The following is an 8,530-nucleotide window of genomic DNA, read 5'->3' as shown; positions in this document are numbered from 1 at the left end:
CTTTTAAAATGAACTTTGCTTGGATAAAAATTTCTGAATCATTGAAAGGCAGACAATCAAATCACTACAGCTGCAGTCTCATGTTACATAGTCACTTGTTAACTTTCACACCCAATACAAAAGATAAAATTTAGAGGAATACTTTTCATTCACAAAATCCTGGCAAATTTTTTTTTAATGAGATTATGATATAATAAAAATTGAATACTTGATCTTTGTTCCAGTTCCTGGCCCAGAAATCCTAAAACCCTTGGAATCTCTGGAGTGTGAAATGTCTTTTGAATGATAAAGAGATGATTCGGGTGGGGGCCCCTAGATAACTCCAAGATGGGATCCTCATCAAGAGAAAAACCGACCAGGTGGCAATAGGATTAGAACTTTCAGCCCTAATTCCGTGACCTCTGGGAAGATGAGAGGAACCTGGAGTTTGAGTACAGTTATCAATGGCCAATGGGTTTCCCTGGTGGCTCAGATGGTAAAGTGTCTGCCTACAGTGCAGGAGACCCAGGTTCAATCCCTGGGTTGGGAAGATCTCCTGGAGAAGGAAATGGCAACTCACTCCAGTATTCTTGCCTGGAAAATCCCATGGACAGAGGAACCTGATAGGCTATAGTCCATGGGGTCACAAAGAGTTGGACAAGACTGAGTGACTTCACTTTCACTTTCTTTATCAATGGCCAAAGATTTAATCAGTCATGCCTGCAAAGTGAAACCTAGCTTAAAATCCCTAAATGATGGGACTCTGGGAGCTTCTAGGCTGGTGAACACATTGATATGCTGGGAGAGTGGCATGCTTCCCACCTTGCCCTATGCATCTCTTCCTTTGGCTGTTCCAGGGTTATATCCTTTATGATAAACTCGTAAACATAAGTAATGTTTTTGAGAACTCTATTATGTAATAAATGCTCTTCCTACTTAAATTAGCTAGGGTAGATTTTGTTCTTTGCAATTAGAAACCCTAACTGATGCAGGGAGGTATCCTGGGCATAAGTAGGAGCTAACAATGGTACCCTTACTCCACTGTTCACTTTAAGTACATCACAGTTGCAATTAACATGGGCCTGGTTAACAGCCATATAGAGTATTATGTGGTATAAAATATATACATACATATTTGGTCTTTCCCACCCCTGGTGGCTCAGTCAGTAATGAATCCATCTGTAATGCAGGAGACCCAGGTTCAATCCCTGGGTCGGGAAGATCCCTGGGTCAGGAAGATACTCTGGAGAAGGAAATGGCAACCCACTCCAGTATTCTTGCCTGGGAAATCCCGAACAGAGGAGCTTAGCAGGCTACAGTCCGTGGGGGTCACAAAGAGTGGAACACAAACTACCATTCCTAACACAGAGCTCCTAAAAACCTTAGAATTTCTTCAGCAACTGAAGTGCCTTCTGTTATTCACAAGAGGCCCCCCCAGGACCACACCTGAATTTATGCTAACAATGTGGCTGAGGGTAAGGCTCCTTAGATCCACAGCAGCTGGTCACAAGAAAGACCAAACACTTGATGAACAAAACACTTCCCACATCTTACCCTATGCATCTATTGCTTGTGACTGTTCCTGTGTTGTATTTTATTTTATTTTTTTGGCCATGCTGCACAGCATGTGGTATCTTAGTTCCTTGACCAGTGATCAAAACCATGCCCCTTGCTTGTATTAGAAGCTCAGAGTCTTAACCACTGGACCACCAGGGAAGTCCCTGAGTTGTATCCTTTATGAAGTGAAGTGAAAGTCTCTCAGTCATGTTCAACTCTTTGTGACCCCATGGACTATACAGTCCAAGGAATTCTCTAGAATACTGGAACTGGTAGCCTTTCCCTTCTCCAGGGGATCTTCCCAACCCAGGCATCGAACCCAGGTCTCCCACATTGCAGGCAGATTCTTTACCAATGAGCTATAAGAGAAGCCCAAGAATACTGGAGTGGGTAGCCTAGCCCTTCTCCAGAGGCTCTTCCCGACCCAGGAATTGAACTGGGATCTCCTACATTGCAGGCGGATTCTTTAACAACTGAGCTATGAGGGTGTATACTTTATAATAAACCTTAAAATGTAAAGGTTTCTGTGACTAGTTCTAATGAATTACAAATCTGAGCAGGGGGTCATGGGAACCCCTAAATTTGTAGCTGGCTGAGCAGAACTGTGATAGCCAAGCTACCTCATTTGTGGATGGTGTCTTATATAGAGGCAGTCTTGTGAAACAGAGCCCTTAACTTGTGGGGTCTGTGCTAACTACAGACACTAAATGGCAGAATTGAATTAAATTTTTGGAAATATGGTTGGTGTTGAAAAATTGGAGGACTGTTTGTGTCAGAAAATCCACATGGTATACCATCTAGTTTGACTTTAAAAGTTTTCTATGAAGGAGACACATATTAAAAATAACAATAATGCAAACAAATAGTAATAATGTTAATAAAATGACAAAACTGACTTAAACTCATAAGCTTTCCATTAACCAAGAAAGAGTGTGATTAATTAACCAACCAAGACAGACTAATGAGATATTATAAGCAGTCATCCAACAAATAAGAAAGTAATCTGCTTTTTAAAAGAATTTCATGCTATCGAAATAAAGCTTCAAAATTGACGTGTGAAATTATTTCCATTGTTTGGTAATTTTATTTCCCAAAACATTCACTGAATATTCATTGGAAGGACTGATGCGGAAGCAGAACCTACAACTCTTTGGCTACCTGATGGGAAGAGTTGACTCATTAGAAAAGACCCTGATTCCAGGAAAGATTGAGAGCGGGAGGAGAAGGGGACGACAGAGGATGAGATGGTTGGACGGCATCCCCGACTCAATGGACATGAGTTGGAGCAAGCTCCGGGAGACAGTGAAGGACAGGGAAGCCTGGCGTGCTGCAGTGCATGGGGTCGCCAAGAGTTGGACACGACTCAGTGACTGAACAAAAGCAACAAAGTTCACCTTTAAGGCATAATATCAATAAAAAAGACTTGGAGGCATAATTTATCACTTGTTTAGAAATTTCAATGAGTTTCGAACCAGTTTGTTAAAAATATCAAAAATGCAAAATTTCCCAATTCACAAAAACATTGATTTCCATCAAGAGAGAAAGAAAGTTACTAGCCAGATTTTAACAAAACCTGCAAAATTGGTGGACTGAAATGAAGAATGAGTATCAAGATTCAGAAAGTACAGACAATTGTGTATTTCCATTTGACTCTATATCTTGGTGAGATAGCTCTATCAGCTAGGGCTATCGTTAAAACCAAATACCAAAGCAGACTGAAAGTTAGTTAAGTTACTCAGTCGTGTCCGACTCTTTGCGACCCCATGGACTGTGTAGTCTACTCCGTCCATGGGATTCTTCAGGCAAGAATACTGGGGTGGGTTGTCATTTCCTTCTCCAGGGATCTTCCTGACCCAGAGATCGAACCCAGGTCTCCCACACTGCAGGCAGACACTTTAACCTCTGAGCCACAAACCCTCTTAAGCAGACTGAACTAGATATTTATCACAAAGTGTTAACCAAGACTTTAACTAGCAAATGTGTGTAAATATGTCATTGCTTTCATTTTATCACTCATTATATTAAATATTGTGGGTGTATGCTAAACTTTTTAGTTTTACTGATGGAGTATTTGATCATGCCAAAAAATTTTAAATATGTCTAGGTCAGTGTTTTCCAAAGTATGGTCTATAGACATCTACATCAGAATCAGAATCCCACACAGTACTCTTCAAATGCTGTTTGAGTACTGTTCAAGACAAACAGCAACAAATGGAGATATTCTCCCTGGGTATATTTAGAGGGACTGAAAGAGAAACATGGAACAATTTTATCACCATATGGATTCCTTGTAATTTAATGGTTTGTCTTTGATGAATTTCAAGACACTGGTGAAATGCTTCCAAAAATTAATTTAGATTTGCAGCACTTCAACATAGATTTCATGTTAAGTTAAAATTGGCATTAGTAAGAAACATGGACGTTATACAACCACCAACTTTATTTAAGGAGTTACTTAGTGAACTGGAAAAAGAAACCAGAGACAGGGAAGTCATGGATGGAAGGAAATGAATGAACGTGGCCGGAAGGAGAGCAGCAGAGATGGTCCCTTCTACAGAATGTTCTTGCTTCCAGTTTCTAAATCTCCTAAAAAGAGACTTTCATTTCCACTGCCTTTTATCTACCCACCTTGAGTTACTGAACCAAACCTGGGTCTGCTTGCCCAAGGCACAGCAAAGCCAATCAGTTGACACCAAGTTGTGGTGAAGGAAAGTATAGCATTTACCAAAAGGTGCCCAGTATGGGGCCAAGCATGGAGAATGAGCAGCTAATGCTCAAAAGATGGGAACTCCCTGGTGACTTTCAGGGAAGGATTTTTAAAGACTGTGAGGGGAAGGATGTGTGATCAGCTTATGCACAATTCTCTGATTGGCTGATAGTGAGGTAACAGGGTGATATTTCTGGAACCTCAGTTGCTAACTTTCTGGTTCCAGCTGGTCTGGATTTACTTGCTGGTGGTCAGCAGGTAGTTAACTTCTTCCACCTAACGGGAGTTTTAGCATCTGCAGAACAATTCAAGCATATGGCTCAGGATATTATCTACAGCCCTTGAGGAGGAACTAAAGGTTCTTGACTTTGTTTACGGCTTTTGCTTGCTTGACTCTTTTCCTTTGTTTCTGCATTTTCTCACTTCTCTGATTAATTTTTTTTTTTTTTTTAAGAAATCAAGGAAAGCATAGAAGGCTAAATCTTTTCTACAAACAAGACGCAGGGGATGTGGTAATTGACTCTCTGAATATCATACTACCTAGTAGCTCAGTGGTAGAGAATCCACCTGCAACGCAGAAGATGCAGGAGATGTGGGTTTGATCCCTAGGTCAAGAAGATCCCCTGGGGGAAGAAATGGCAACCTACCACAGTACTCTTGCTGGGAAATTCCATGGACAGAGGAGTCTGGTGGGTTATATAGTCCACGGGCTCCCAAAGAGTGGGACATGACAGAGGGAGTAAAACACACACATTGTACTTTTGAGAGACAATTTGTTTATTAGCCTAAGAGATCAGGACAACAGATTTATCTCATCATCAATAATTTGAATTGCATCATTCTTTTGTAAAGCTTATGACCAAGAAACATGAGCATTATTGATTCTGACTTACTTTCAAATCTCAGCCGTTCCAGGTAGCGTGGACTGCAGCCTACCAGGCTCTTCCATCCATGGGAGTTTCCAGGCAAGAGTACTGGAGTGGGGTGCCATTGCCTTCTCCGAGGTAAATAAATACATAGATGTTATATGTTTGAGGATCTAGCTATACAAACATTTTTTTAGTCAAGTAATTTTATCATGTCAATGTCATCAAAAATATTTTTACCACTAGTAATACTTTAAAACTTACGTGTGTGTTAATAATTATCCCTCAAAAGTACAGTAAAACAAATTCAAAGGAAAACAAATCAAAATGAACATGAATTTCTTTATCATGAGCTGTATTCCAGTTTGTCAAAATAAAATTCCTCTATTGCTTATTTGTTTCTTAGGAGCCTTTGTGTACATTATAAATTTTACCTATGTGTCAACCGTTTAAGAAATGGCCAAGTTACAATGTACAGTCCCCCAATAGAAATGCATTCTTAAAATTTATTAGGTCTGAACAAGGAGTCAGAATTCACTAAAATTAACAATACAAAAGCTCCTAAGAAACAAAAGAATAAGCAATAAAAGAGTTTTGACAAATTGGTTTGCTTTTCTTTAAATTTGTTTTGAGCACTATAACTAATTTTGCTATCATAGCTCTTTCTCTGATTTGTTCAGAAGGGATTTTATTCTTTTTTTTCCCCTTTTCCTAGAATTGTAGAGAAATTCACTCAGTTGTGTCTGACTCTTTGGGACCCCATCAACTGTAGCCCGCCAGGCTCCTCTGCCCATGGAATTCTCCAGAATACTGGAGTGTGTAGCTGTTCCTTTCTCCAGGGGGTCTTCCCAACCCAGGGATCGAACCCAGGTCTCCCGCATTGCAGGTGATTCTTTACCTTATGAGCCACCAAGGATGCCCCTTATGAACCACTTATTTTAGTTCTGATCAAAGAATTCAGTTATTGGAAAGACTCATTGGATTACTGAAAGAACTTTTTCAGCCCCTCTTACATGGATCATGATTGTCAAAGACAGTCAAAAGACTAGGTGTGAAGTTTTCCTCTGGTTCGTTTGCTTTCTCAATACAATAGAGAATATATTTGTAAACTTTCAGTCAGTTAATGAGTTTAGATACATAGGGTTTATATAATTTCAATGATATTTGAAAGCTGGTTGCCCATTTAAATTGCTGTCAACCCCACAAAGTACTAAGGGGCTCCCGAATTCACTCTTCCATACAAGATAGTCTCTTCTGCAGTCAGTATAGAGCCCTGTCAGGGAACTTTAGGCTTCTTTCCAAGCCCAGTTAAAGGCGCTGTCTCCTACTTTTACTTTGGCAAGTGGATTTCTCTGTTCCCTTTATCTCTTTGTCTCCTACATTTCCACATTTGGTGAAGAGTGAGTCTTTAGACCTGAAAAGACATTTTCCCAAAGAAGATGTACAGGTGGTCAATAGGTGCATGAAAAGATGCTCAGCATCATTAATCATCAGGGAAATGGAAATAAAAATTCTCACATCTGTCAGAATGGCCATCATTGAAAGGACCACAAGTAACATATGTTGGTGAGGATATAGAGAAAAGGGAACCCTAGTACACTGCTTGTGAGAATGTAAATTGCTACGGCCACTAGGAAGAATAGTATGGAGGTCCCTCAAACAATTAAAAATAGAATTACTACACGATCTAGCAATTCTACTCCTGGTTATATATCCAAAGAAAATGAGAACACTAATTCTAAATGATAAATGCACCCCAGTGTTCATAGCCACATTATTTGCAATAATCAAGATAGGGAAGCCATCTAAGTGTAAAATCAACAGATGAATGGGTAAAGAAGATGTGGTATATAAACACAATGGAATACAACTCAGCCATACGAAAGAATGAAATTTTGCATTTTTCAACAACATGGTTAGACCTGGAGGATATTATGGTGAGTGAAATAAGTCAGATAGAGAAGGACAAATACTGTATGTTATCACTTATATGTGGAATTGAAAAAATAAAACAAATGAATAGAGCAAAACAAAAACACAGATATAGAGAACAAAGTAGTGGTTACCAGTGGGGAGAGGGAAGAGGGAGGGGCAATATAGGGGATTAAGAGTTACAAACTACTCTGTATAAAATAAGTAAGACACAAGGATGTATGGTACAGCACAGGGAATATAGGCAAAATTTTATAATAACTTTAAATGTAGTACAATATATTAAAAATACTTATTCCTGTGTTGTATATTTGAAACTAATATGATATTGTACATCAACTATAATAATAAAGAAAAGAGTAGGTCTTTAGGAACAAATAATTTATTCATTATTAGATCACTATTCATGAACATCTGCTATATGTTAGCTATTCTACTAGGTTAAAGAGCAAAACAGATAAAAATCCATTCTCTGAATTTCCATTCAAGGAAGATATAGATATTAAAACAATAAACAATTATATAATGTGTCAGATGGTTATATGTGCTATGGAGACAATTTGGGAAATGAATAGGGAGTATAGGGGTGGTGGTGGTGGTTGCTTTTTAAATAGGATGGTGAGAGAAGCTGTCACCAGTAAGGTGAGCAGAAAAGTGATGGATTAAGAAATACAGTATAGGGACCTCCCCTGGTGGTCCAGTTAAGACTCTGCACTTTCATTGTAGGGGCCTTGGGTTCAATCCCTAGCTCAGTCCTAGGGATTGGTTAGTTCTGGTTAAGAACTAACTGGAAATACTTGCTGGAGAATTAATATCCCACATACTGTGGGGTGCAGCCAAATAAAGAAGGAAATACAACATAATTGGCCATTAGAGGTTCATTGTCATACATTTAAAGGAATACCTGACAGCAGGGTTGTGCATTTTCCTTTAGCCAAACCAGCTGCAAGATGCAAGGCAGATGTAGGCTTAACAAGGATTTAATTTAAGCTTTAACAAGGGCTTAATAAAGGTTGTGATCTTGCCATGCATGAAATGAGGAGGGAGCAAGAGGAGACAGAGGAGTTAAGGGTGATCACGAGAAGGGATTATCATGATTGACCATAGCATCAAGTTGGATAATAAAGGCAGAGAGGACAGTAGGTGAGGGATAGTGAAAAGGTGATCACATTGATGGTTGTCTGATCCAGTGAAGGTGAAGGATAGTTGGATTCCCTAAGTTTCTGATTCTCTTCTAGGTCCCTTGGGGTTTGATCCTTTATTTTTATTTTAGAGGGTAGGGCTCACCAATGTCTCTCTTCAGTGCCTTTGGTCAGGAAGTACCTGAAAATGCAATCAAGCCCAAACAACAGTCATTCAGTTGGTCAGTTTCTTCAAAAGGGCTAAGAATTTCTGAGGCCTTCCAGATTAGGTTATTATAGTAGTTTCACAGAGACATTTTTTGTAACTTTCTACTGCACATGATTTAGATTTTTTAGATAGAAATTCT

General features: G+C 39.3%; 1 non-coding gene across 1 annotated transcript; it reads left to right on the top strand.

Moving 5' to 3' along the window:
- The first annotated feature begins 457 nt into the window (after positions 1 to 457).
- Positions 458 to 529, top strand: TRNAC-ACA (transfer RNA cysteine (anticodon ACA)). Its single transcript has one exon. It is a non-coding gene; the product is annotated as a tRNA-Cys (tRNA).
- Positions 530 to 8,530: the final 8,001 nt, after the last annotated feature.

Source organism: Budorcas taxicolor, chromosome 3 (assembly GCF_023091745.1).
Source record: "Budorcas taxicolor isolate Tak-1 chromosome 3, Takin1.1, whole genome shotgun sequence".
Classification (NCBI taxonomy): Eukaryota; Metazoa; Chordata; class Mammalia; order Artiodactyla; family Bovidae; genus Budorcas; species Budorcas taxicolor.
The sequence above is the reverse complement of the archived record's forward strand: the minus strand, read 5'-3'. Positions and strand labels throughout refer to the sequence as shown.